Raw genomic sequence first — 13,301 nt, forward strand, 5'->3', positions numbered from 1 at the left:
CTTCAAACAGAACACACTTAGCCTGCGCAGAGAGAAAGAAAACAGAAGATCTCTAGTAAACAGAGTGGCATAGGCTGAGGTATGTTTGGTGGAAATAGTGAGCTTGTGTCTCTATTTATGTCTGCCTGTGTCTGTGCCAACCTCATGCCACCGCAGTGTGTCAGGGGGAAGCCCCAGATGGCAGTGAGGGCAGGTGTGTGTCTGATCGGGCACTTCAGGGAGTCTTTGGCCCCAGCAGGGTCCCTCGCTGCCCCACAGAGGACGACATGTGGAGTGGGAGGACCAAGCTACGCCAAAGTGAGGTCTAGGATCTGTCTGGTAGCTCACTTTCTGGCCACTAGAGGGAAGTGGTGACAAGGGATCCGAGTTTTCCTGCAACACAGCAGGGGGAGAGTGTATTACAATAAAGGAAGGATCTGCCCTTAAAAAAGAATTTCTTTGAAATGTGAATTTAATCCTGAAAACACTGAGTGAATGAAGTATTTTTACTGGGATATAGTGAGCTGAAAAGTTCAGGTAGTTAAGACACTTTTTGCAAATCACATCTACTCTTTCTGCAAAACTCTAAATACATTCTCACTAAAAAACATTTTGCACTTTAATGCATTTGTGTTGCAAAACGGTAAATGAATGAGGCAAAAGTTAGACACACACTACAACACAGCTGTCATCTTTTACACACAACGAATCTCTCATTGACTCTAATTTTGCAGTTGCACAACATTTTTGAGTGTAATGTGCTTTTCATTTAGAGTTTTCTTTGTTTCTTGTTCTTTGGGCTTACTGTGCTGTATTTTTATGCAAGTGCTGAATATACAGATACTCAATACTGTATTACTTGAAGTACTTACAGTACAGTATATATTTACTGTACTAAGTTGTGATTACTATTTTTTTTTTTTGGAAAATATGTTCCCCTTCGAGGGAACTCGAACTGCGTCCGTGACAACACTATCGGAACGCCTCTGGGCGTGGCAGGGCTGAACTATGAATGAAACTACTCCAATCCTATTGGTGTTACTAGAACGGTAGAGTGTGACGGCGTAACGGAGGGGGTATATAAGCACGTCGGCACATAGGACACATTAGCTTCTTTCAATTCAGCAGGCACTCTGGCTATGTTTGGAAGCTCCATCATCCTACCTGAAGTCGAGACGAAGCAGATCATGTCGAAGCGATTCCGACAGTGTGCTTGAGGGGGCTGCCTGCGACCATTGCAAGGCCCTGCCCCTGAGGGTGCTGAGGTCTCGAGCGGCTCTTTTTCTAGAGGATGGTCGGATGCGCTCCCCCCGTGGCACAGGCCCCGCGGTCGCTGAGGCGTCGCGGCGGCTCCGATCCTGCGTCGGTCCGCCACACCTCACCCCGCCTGGAGTGCCTTGCTTCATAGAAAGGGCTAATGTGTCCTATGTGCCGGCGTGCTTATATACCCCCTCCGGTTACGCCGTCACACACTACCGTTCTAGTAACACAAATAGGATTGGAGTAGTTTCATTCATAGTTCAGCCCTGCCACGCCCAGAGGCGTTCCCATAGTGTCGTCACCGACGCAGTGTCTCGTTCCCCTTCTCGGGGAACAAGGGTTACATACGTAACCCGAGATGTTTCCTATATGCAAAAAACATTTTTTTGTAACTACATGCCCTGGACGCTGTGTTCTCTTCTCTGTGTTTTTTTATGTAGTGTCTAAAGAATGCTCTGTAGTGTTTTATATATTGACTGGCTGTGTTTACCACAAAACTTTGATTAATAGACTGTGTTTTTGTTTGCTAAAATCACTGAATTGATTGCCTATATTTGGGACAGGCGTCCATATGTGACAGGCCTTTAATTCCTTTTGCAGAAAACTGAAACTACTATGAAAACAGTTTATTTATTTCAAACAGTATGAATATTACTTGCATAAAAAAATATTATATCAAATAATATCAAATACACTAATCTAGCTCCGACAGACAGCTTATGCACTTTTATTCTGTAGGCAGCAATATAACAAAAACAAACATACCCAACAACATGGTGCAGGATGAGAAAAAGATGTGGCAGAAGTTAACAGACAGAGAGCGATGGACTTCACATGACGGAATTCACAACTTGGAATAATTTTTATGAAAAGCTGTTTTGATTATTTTGATCGGTGGACCCTTACAGACTAAAGGAACATAGGCCAAATAATCAAGGAATGGACACATTCAGACTTAACAAGCACTTCAAAGGTAACATTAATATTTGTAAGCACGATCTAAGCTGCTTAGAAGTAGCTAAAGCGGGCAATTTTAAGAGGTTTTATACATCCAAAGAACTTCTATGAAAACCAGACCAGGTGTCTAACGGAGACCTGCATTTATTTGCCAAAATGTGTTCCCACACCAGGTCAGTAAACGGGGTAGGCGGCTATTTTGGACTCAGATTATTGAAGTTTTACAGTATGTTTTGAAAGCAGTGTTTGATTATCAGCATAGATTACATGGTTTTGGGGCGATTGTTTGATTTTGCCAGAAGAGTCAGGGGTTTTGTGAATTTATTTTAAATATTAGGTTTTGTGTTTAAATTTTCGAGAAATGGATGGTTTCAAGAAATGTCTTAGCAATTGTGAAAAACTGTAATAGCGTGCCTTACATTCAGATAAAACTAAATTTGATGGTCAATATTAATCACAATTCTATAAACCCACAGGCTCATTACTATAATTCAGTCTCAATGGGCCAACATATCATCATTACTTCAGGTATTGATACACAGCGCAGCTTAAAGCAGCTTTTTGTAGTTGTTGACTTTTTTAAATTATCAAACATCTTAAGAAATATTACAGGGTGGTTGATTCAATTAACTGACTTAGGTATTGCCATCTCTCTCTCTTGCCCTTTCTCGCTCTCTCTCTCTCTCACCCCCAACCGGTGGAGGCAGATGGCGGCCCTCCCTGAGCCATGGTTCTGCTCGAGGTTTCTGCCTCTTAAAAGGAAGTTTTTCTTTGCCTGTGTCACCTAGTGCTTGCTCTTGGTGTGAATGGTTGGGTTTCTGTAAATAATATCATAGAGTACGGTCTAGAGCTGCTCTTCTATGAAAAGCTCTATGAGATAAACTGTTGTTGTGATTTGGCACTATATAAATAAAACTGAATTGAATTGAATTGAATCAAAAGTAATAACACCATGTTCTAATGGGAATATTAACATTTATAGAAAGCGCAAAAGAAAAGAAGATTATCCTAATGAAATTTCCTCTGGTCTGCAAAGTCATTCCTTCGATGGCAAAACTTTGACAATAGAGAGCCTAAGTCCCTCCCCTTCCGGTGGACCACCTTGGGACCTTACATCGGAAAAAATATGTACTGTAGTCAATGATAAGAGACAACTAATTTTTTGATCCCGTTTGAATTGTGCTCTGAATTACACATATGATGATGGTCAATTTAAAATATACATATAAAAGTCAAGAAAGTCGCAGTTTGATGTAAAACAGTTGAGGTATAAGACAGTGAAAATGCATAATTACAAAGACCACATACCCAAAAATCGCATATGTGACATCGTAAATTTTTCTCTCAATGACTGAAGCTAACGTTACTGAAGCTAATGTCAAAGAACTACACATGAGAGGATGATGTGACAAAAGGGCTGAGAGTCATTGGATTAAACACATCGGCTTAGATATATTTCTACGTGGAACATAGATGACTGCATTACATGTTGGTGACATATATTGTGCGAGACGAGAGATGTAGTTCATTGAAGGGTTTTCACAAAAAACTAAATGTTTTACGACAAACTGCAACTTTCTTGACGGACAAAATAATTTTTTTAATTGACAAACATCATGTGTGTAATACAGGGCACAGTTAAAATAGGATAAAAAAAGCTGTCTCTCTCCATTGACTAGGCTGCCATACCTATTTTTTCCAAACATAAGGTCCTATGGGCCGAAAGCAGAAGCCAGTGACTTAGGCTCTCTATTGAAATAGTTGGTTTTTCAAATCTTTATCTGTACCTTTACAGGGCTGCAACATTTGTGCAAATGTATCAGCTTGTGCATAATACATTTCAGCCACATTCAGTACAGTAGGTCTAAAATATGAATTATTTATTTCATGCAAACTATAAACAGTATTTCTTCTAATCTCACTAGGTCACAGAAAAAAGCACAAGTTTATTCCCATAAAAAAGGTATGAATGTCCTGTAAGGCCAGGCTGCTTTTTACCATGTATTTTAAAATGGGAACATTTCTTTGCGCCAATGTTACTGTTGTTATTATTCATTGCCCAAAGAAGTTGAATATGTTATCAATTCAGTTTGTGTTTATCAAATGAAATTTGAAAGAAAATAATTTCAGAGAAACAGCTTTTCCACTTCTCAATGTATCAGCTTCAGCGAAACTGTGCGTTTATTCCAAAATGTTGAAACCTGTTTAGGAGTTTCAGGACGATACTCTGAGTCAAGGGACATCAGGCAATACCAGCAGGGTTCTGACGGGCGATCTGTGAAGACACAAACACAAGTACTACACCAGTATTAGCGGTAACACCGTTTTCCTTAAAACAACACTCACAAATCAAGACCCTACAGGTCCCATGAATCAATTGTCAGTTAGTCATGTAGTGTAGGGTAATACATGTAAGTCTATGTAATATCCCCAAAAGTAACATAAGTAAACGTGTGTGGGTGTGGGTGTGTGCATGACTTACTCTGTGTGTTGGAGGGATGAGATGACACTGAAGGGCGGGTCAACTCTTCCTGTGTTGGCAGGGGGGACAATGGAAGGCAGTCAGCATTGTCCTGTGTGTTTGTGGGTATCAGAGTCTCCTGTGGCAAGGTCTCTGCGTCACTGCTACTTAGATCCTCCCCAACCTTCATCGGCCACACCAAATAACAGAGACACCAATGTCTTAAGCAGAAATTTGTGTCCCCAAATCCCTATTTTCTCTGATGGACATAAAGTTACAGTGCATCTTAAGAATGCTGGTGTAGTGTTAAGTTTTCCTGTTAAATCTGACCTGGTTGGGCTCCACCACTCCATCACCTGCTCCACTGTCGGCCTGGTCGTTTTCCTCTGGTTCCTGTAGGTTTTGGGGCTCATCGCTCTCCTCACTGAAGTTCTGAGTCGGTGTGTCAGCCTGGGTAGAAGTTGTCCCACTGAGGTTTGAGAGAGAAGCAGCAGAATTAAAAAACATGCCCTCCTAACTGCCTTACTAGAAGGTTATCAGCCAATCAATCTACAGCTGATTACGCCGTCACAGCCTCTACTGTTACACTCAAGACAAGCACCTGATTAGGCATAAACATTCAGACCATCCTTGCCTTACCTCTGGGTGCTCTCTCCCTGTTCCTCCCTCTCTTCCTCCATCCCTTCTCACGTGTCTCCCTCCCAGGGTGCCTGATGTGTTATTTCCTCTTAATCCCACCGTTCTTTGACTTTCCCCTCTCTTCCTCTGCCCCTGTCGATCCTTCCTTCTGTCTGCTTCTCTGCTTTCTCCCCTCCCTCTCTGTGTGTGAAACGGAAACCCCAGGCTTTCAATATTTGATGTGTCTGAATAGCTCACAAGCAAAGAGTAATCAGGTGAGGGCTCTGATGTCTTTGCTTTGAACCTAGAAAGTGTCCACACAGTGCTCCCACAGGATCCCTGGTATATGTTAAATGTATTAGAAGCACAATCACTTCATTCAGCACCAATAAACAGAGTACAAAGATTTGTCTTGTTCTTGATACAGAGACTTATTTACAACATTACAGTAAAATCTATTTCTTTGAATGAATCACCATCTGACCTTTGTCTTTCCATAACTTTTTTGCTTGCTGTGTGTGTCTGTTGTATGTTTTAATGTTTGTGCTAATTATTGACTGGTTTATAGCGGAAGTGATTAGTCGATTGACATAAAGTATATTATATCAACTATTTTGATAATCGATTACTGTACTTGTTCAAGCTTCTCAACTGTGAGGATTTTCTGCTTTTGTGATAGTTAACAACAGTTTTTTCTATCTTCGATTTATTTGACTGTTAAACAAAACAGTGAATGGACTGCACTTACATAGACCATGCAAGGTGCCAACTGCTCATCAGAAAAGCAAACTAACACTCAGACACACACTCACACAGCGATGGCACAGCCACCTGCAGCAACATGGTGTTCAATGTTTTGCCCCTGGACTTCTACATGCAGATTAGAGGACCCGGGCATCAAACCACCGACCTTCTGACTAGTGGATGACCCACTGTACTTCCTGAGCCAAAGCCGCCCCCACAATAAAACATCATCTTTGGCTTTTGCAAATTATGATTTTCACAAATGTTTGACATATAGATCAAACATCAATAATGAGAATTGAGAGAATGATCATCAGGTTTAGAATGATTTGTTGAAAAACATAAAATAATTCTATGTACTATGTAATGTACTGTCGCAAGTGTTAGAGCAAGCTAGCTTGCTAAATATCCAGTAGTGGAAAGTCAGTAGGCTAAATACATTTAGCCATGTACTGTACTTCCTGTAAGTAGGCCTACAGTTTTGAGGTACTTTTACAGATTAGGATTTGACACTGAAAAACATATGATCACCATATTAAATTTGATGCCTCTATGTAGATTTAACTCCTCAACAATAAAGTAGATAACCCCACCTTCACAAGCTGCATTAAAATGCTTCTTACCATATGAAAGGCATTCTGATGCTTAATATGTACTTTTACTTTTTGGTACTTTTCCTTACTGTAAGTAGGATCTGTGTACTTCTTCCTCTGTGATAAGATAGATAGACAGATAGCTTTCACACCTTGTAAAAACTGATAATTACAAAATAAATATGTCTCAAATTCTTTTCATCAGCTGCAGCTGTCATTCCACACATTGTGTTCATCCAGGACTGCCATCTTGTGCACACAACAGCGGCATGACTGCGTTGTAAGTGACTCAGTCCTCCAGCAGATGGAGGAAGAGTATTTGCCACTTTGTGGCTGGACAAACAATAGGCCTACCAAAGCCACATTGCTTCCTTAGGGAATTTTTGTCTTTCTCTCTTTTCCCCTCTCTGTTGTCCATTTTATCTGCCAGTTGTTCTATTTTATCTCCCATAGTCTAGGCGCATCTCTTGCATTAGCAGCTCTCTATTTAGCTCTCCATTCCTTTGCATTAATTTCCTCACTGACGTGAGTTTCCACCATACGAACTCCACATAATCCTGTAAGATATGATAGGCAACACACATCAATGATAGCCATTTTCAACCGCAATTATCAACTAAATTATGTGACATGGGTTTTTAATTTTAGGGCCATTTTGTAGAGCTGTGGAATGTGTGTGTGTGTGTGTGTGTGTGTGTGTGTGTGTGTGTGTGTGTGTGAAAACGTGCTTGTGTGTCTCTAAATGGTGTGTGTGTGTGTGGTAGCACATTCACTAATGTGTGTGCCTGTGCGCGTATTCCTGTAAGTGCACGGCAGGTAAGGAGTAATTTGAGTGTTTTTCCTGTATATGTGTGTTTTTTTGTGGGAGGATGGAGACAGGAACATAAGTGGCGATGACTCACCAGTCTTTTGTGACAGTGGTGCAGAGAGAGTGCTTTTCACCCATTCCTCTCCCTTGGGGCTTGCATACAAAACAAGAAATAGAGAGAGGATAAAGAAGAAAAGGAGAGGAAGATTGGGTGTTAGGGAGCATTAAAGGGGTTGGGGGGGATCCATGGATAATTGAAGGAAAAAAGGGAGAAGATGGGAATGAGGGGGATACAGAAAGCGGAAGACAAGATGAAAGGAGAGAGCAAAAAGACAAGGGTTGCAGAGATCACAAACAAAGGATGCGGTTTCAAGGGAGAGGCCTTCGCAGCTCTGCCTCTTTTGTCCTAATGGCTAGTGAAAGCATGGCTGATGAGGCATATTATGTGGCAAAGATTATGTTCAACAATGGTACTTTAACAGATGACAACATTAACAAACATGGGGAGGTGAGAGCTGAAATGACAAGGTTTGAGGTCAGGAGCCACATCATATGAGAAAGTTCAAGCATCTGGACTCTTTGAGCAACTTTTAGAGTTCTAATAATCACCTATACTCATTTATGTTTCAGCAACTTACCTGCTACACCATTAGGTGTCATATACGGACGCAAGGCATAAAATTCTTTGAGGTGTATCTAGGTTTGATGGCATTCTCATTTTGTGATACTAATAGTTACCCTGTATTTTGCCCGGTGGAATCAATTTGTTGGTGTTTGCCATACCTCATGTTTCTCTCTACTTTTGAACGGTTTTATGTCCTCAGCTCCTACAAAGCTGAGCAAATTTCAAACTAACAAACCACCAAGTTGCAAGCTGTTAAAGCTGTGTGAAAATCACATTTTATACTTTGTTCTAATCAAATCAGGAATTATGAATATAAATGCATCACCAATTGCAACAACATTGCTTGTCATTGCATTTTTCAGAAGCACTGTACAGGTTTTCAGTGATGATATGTCAAATACATGTTGGACTACAGTTCACTGGGTCAGAAAAGACATCCTGCCATGCCTTGGTGGTCTTTAACGCTGAAGTCATTTAATCACAACTACAAACACTGCAACAAAGATAGGTTCATATTGCAGGTTAAATACCAATTAGCAGCATTTCTCAGTTACAAAAGAGGTGTGGAAATCAACACTTTGACTTGGGTTTTTCAAAGCAACAAGAGGGCACTTACAGAGCTCAATGGGGCCAAATCATCTTGTGTTCAAACAGGTGCATCAATCAAAAATAACGCAGAATCAAGTAAAATCACATGAATGTAGGACCAGACAGACCAGACACACACAGAAAGAATGGGAATAAGGAAACAGAAAAAAAACATCATAACAATGCATAACAATATACACTTACTGACCAAAAACCATAAACAAGATATTGCTAGTTGCCATGCAACCTAATATGACCCATTTTGGTGTCAGTTTGCAATGGTGATTTCGTCCTATTTCATGTGGTGTTCATGTTATTTTTTTTTCAAGTCGTGTAAACACACAGTGCATGAACTCTTGCAAAACCAGAACTTTTGCCAGTGTTGGTCATTTTACATTTTAACTGTGTAAACATCTGTGTTACTACTGTGTAAACTAGTGCATTGAGATGCGTAGTACATTAAGTTTAGCTAATATCATACTGACATTTAAAGTTAAAGGTTGAGCCAAAGTCTTACTGTAGAATTTTGTGATCTCTATTTAATTAGATTGTAAAGGTCTTACAGCTGTATTAATTCAATATTCATACTACTAATGGCTGACATTTTCCCTCACGTTTCTGTACAGGCTTCTTGGGGCCATTACTGATGAATTTCTGTGCTGTCAGACTTTTTTGTGCCAGGAGCTGGATGTAAACCAAATTTTGAGCCTGTGAGAGTTGGAACCTTTTGAAAAATTCAAATTGCATTTTAATCATAGCACACCCACCAGGCAAAATATAAATGATTACTATAAGGACTTAATGTGATCTAAAGCCTGACACACAATTATCCCATTGTGCTGGAAAATTTTAAATCTCAATTGTGTAGTATGTCACAAAAATCTGAATGTGGGAATGTAAATAGCAGCGTCTCAACAATGGTCTTTGTGTTCACGACTTGGCAACAAGGTGTGAAACAGGACTTTATGAAAGGCTTTCTTTTAGAAGCAACAATCTGAGTGTAACTCATATGATATATCAGTGTGGACATGCTTAGCCACATCCTAAGGTCTCAAACCTGTGAAATCCACTGAGGGAGAAAAACTGAACTTATTGTATCGCATAGACATTACACAGGTGTTTATGTATCATGTATTTACCACTATGTGGGGTGCAGGACTGTACATGTATATAACTGCTACTTTGCACAGTCTCTATTAATCTTTTATAACTTGTAAATCTTATTCAGATTTTTATAACTGCTACGCACCTAGCCACCAAAGCATATTCCTTGTATGTGTAAAACTACTTGGCAATAAAATAGTTTCTGATCCATCAATTTTGAGACGTTAGATGTAACTGACATATCTGACGACTAGCCTAACAGCACAGGACCGCTTAGCAACAATCTCTTTGTATTATTGCAATGTGGTCTTTTATACCACCTCTTAATGATTCATTTCATTATGTTATACAGATCTTTAGAATTGTGTGTAGAAGTGCATAAGAAGGAACTAGACTGGATTAGATTAGAATAAAATTGTTTAAATAAGAAAACAACACAATTTAAATAAACAAATTACATTGAATGTGTAATATTCACCCGCGACCCGATCCCGGATAAGCAGATGAAGATGGATAGATGGATGGATGGATGGTGTAATATTCAAATGTTATTACATATTTAATAAATCAATAAGATTACTCTAATTTAAATGTACTTAATTTAAATTAAATTAAATTGAATTCAAACGTAAATCAATTAGTCAACAAAAATGTAATTACAAATTAGATAGATAGAAAGATAGATAGATACATAGATAGATAGATACACTACATTGTTATATCTGTAGAGATAAAAAAGCCATCATTGCTCAAAGATCATATTTGGTCATACCTGAGCATGTGGAGAAAAACAAGTTATGTTGCAATGATATTGATGGATGCAGTATTCAGGGCAACTCAACATCCAGACACTGGCAACTTTTGAGCTGACTGGAAATTACAGAATAAGAACAGCCTGCATGGTATTTTCATCTAAAGCTCAAAGTGAGCAGCCAAACCTAAAAGTTTATTTTAAATTCTAGTGGACATCCCAAAGTTTCAAAACATACCAATATGTCCGGTCCACTCTTGGATTAAATCTGTGAATACTTCATAGCTTAAAGCAGCTATAATCAATATTGTTGCATGGAAAATGGAAGGGGTTGCTGTTCTTTATTCCACACATTCTTCTTCATTGTCAAAACTATGGCACCTACAATACCCACACAAGGCAACTCAGTCACAGACAGTTCAATTGGATATTCGGGTGTTTTATGCTAGTAGCAGCTAATGACGCCTTGAGCCGCAACACTCAAGCATAGATGAAGAGCACGCTGCAGATGTATGGTAAGCACACTTCTTACTAACTCCACAGATGTTTTTTCCCTTTCAAATTTGTAGTCCTCAGCCTGACTCAAGTGACATCACTTGAGGCAATGTTCGTGCAGCTCCATCTGGAGCCACAAAAGGCTTTATCCACAAGTCCTGCAACCTAAACTACAAAATAGGTAGTTTGTCCATGCCTCCCACTATGACACATATGAGAGTTTCCCGTATCAGCCCAGCGACAGGTGACCAGACCTTAACTACAATAGAAAGTCACATGACGCAAGTCACATGACATTAAACACATGGTTAATGTTGTATAATGGTTGCAGTTTGGTTAGGTTTAGGCAACAAAACTACTTGGTTAGATTTAGGAAAACGTAGTGTTTTGGGTTACAATAAGTAGCCTACATCACATAAGACACATATATACCATGAGGTCACACGTGATAGAACTCATGTTAATCACATGACGGAAGTATTTAACTAAAACTCTCTCATCATTTACCTGGTTTCACATGGGTTTCAAAAGCCGTTCTACTGTGTGAACAGTAGAACCATATCCACCTCCTTAACAATCCACCTCCTTTCTCATTATTTATAATAGGCTACGTCACTCTACTTCCTCCCTTGCTACCGTCATATGGCCACTGTAGGTCACTGCCACAATAAATACGGGTCGTAATGACGGGCTGAACAAACTACATATTTGGTTGGTTTTCTGTGGAGGACAGCCTGTGCTTTATACAACTTTTTTCACAACTTTTTTCACAAAGGTGTAGCCCCTAACACCTGTTAACAGACTTTCCCCTTTAAGAGAAACAGCAGGGGAAACCTAGATGTTAAGGAACTAATGATAATTTATTATGCTAAGATATTTGCCTACTGACACTTGCTACAGACATGAGAATTGTATTGATCTTCTGATGTACCTCTTAAATATCCAAAATGTCAAACTAATCATTTGCCTTTTCCTGCCAACAATGCAACCATAGCATATGTATAATGTTACAGTTAGCGACTCTCATAGTCCTGCTGAAACTGGTTGTGTTTTACTGAGCACAGCTTGCTGGTGCCCAGTGGCCTCAAACAGCCTGAACTGAAATCACTGTGGCCACAGATAACCAAAAACATATTCACTCTTACAGTCTGGCAATGAATACTCAGCTAGGACATCTACAGAAGGTACATGCTGCAGTTAAAATCTGAATTCATAACATGGTTTCCAAGAATCACTCAACAAGCCAAGATAAAGCCATGAAAGGTACCGTTCCAATCAACTGGTGAGCAAGCTGGCAAGATAACATGCGATTTGACCATATTGACAGCCTGCTAATCACCGTCAGTGTTTGCACCACTGACAGCGTACATAAGGTTTGTTTTGATGCCAAACAAGTGGCAGCCAGAAGCACTTCAAGGAATTTTAGCAGAAGGGCATATTGCCCGCGTGAAGTGAGAGTGAGGAGGTGTGGAAACAAGATATGGCAAAACCTATCTACCAAACACCTTTCCACTAGCTGGCTTGAGGCAGGAGCGAACATGACTCAATCTTTATCTTGAATGCCAGCAGCTAAATTACTATACAGCTCAAAGAGAATGTGCATGTGTGTGTGTGTGTGTGTGTGTGTGTGTGTGTGTGTGTGTGTGTGTGTGTGTGTGTGTGTTGTGTGTGAGTGTGTGGTCCTGCGCAGTAAAGTGTACAGATGGATGACTCATCCACCAATCATGTGACTCATCAATCACTGCAGTTACCATTTCCCTCCCTCCTTCTGAATTTTTCTGTTCTCCAGTTATTCCTCCCCTTTTCAGTCTCATTCTTGCATTCTCTCTGATGTTTATTTTGATTGTCTTGACATATGATAAACTCCCGCTATAGGTTTTTCTTCATTTGTCTCCATACTGATGCAACTGTGAACTATATGAGTCGTGCTGCCACTTAGCTTCAACCGATTGTCTTCCTCTTTTGTGTATTTTGATTGGTTTCGTTACTCAGGAATCAAGGGTTCTTGCTATATTTGCTGCTCTACAAGTACAACATAGCACTCGCCAAAAAGCCATTAAAAACTGAACTTTAATAAAATAATTGCTTTTATTTTTTATCATATAGCAAAACTATTAATCATCATGCTGTTATTTACACATTGCACGGGCATATTTATTTCACACTGTACATCTTACAATGCTAAAGGTGACATCAACAACAACACTCTCCTTTTACAAGACAGATGGCTTCACTGTTGACACAGTGGCCCTCTTCCTTTGAGATTTCTTTTTTTATGTTCACAGTTTATTCAGAGAAAACAACCATCTTGAATTCCC

This window comes from Micropterus salmoides, unplaced genomic scaffold (assembly GCF_014851395.1).
Source record: "Micropterus salmoides isolate LMB-PRFRI ecotype aquatic unplaced genomic scaffold, ASM1485139v1 Ms_hic_scaffold_9, whole genome shotgun sequence".
Taxonomy (NCBI): domain Eukaryota; kingdom Metazoa; phylum Chordata; class Actinopteri; order Centrarchiformes; family Centrarchidae; genus Micropterus; species Micropterus salmoides.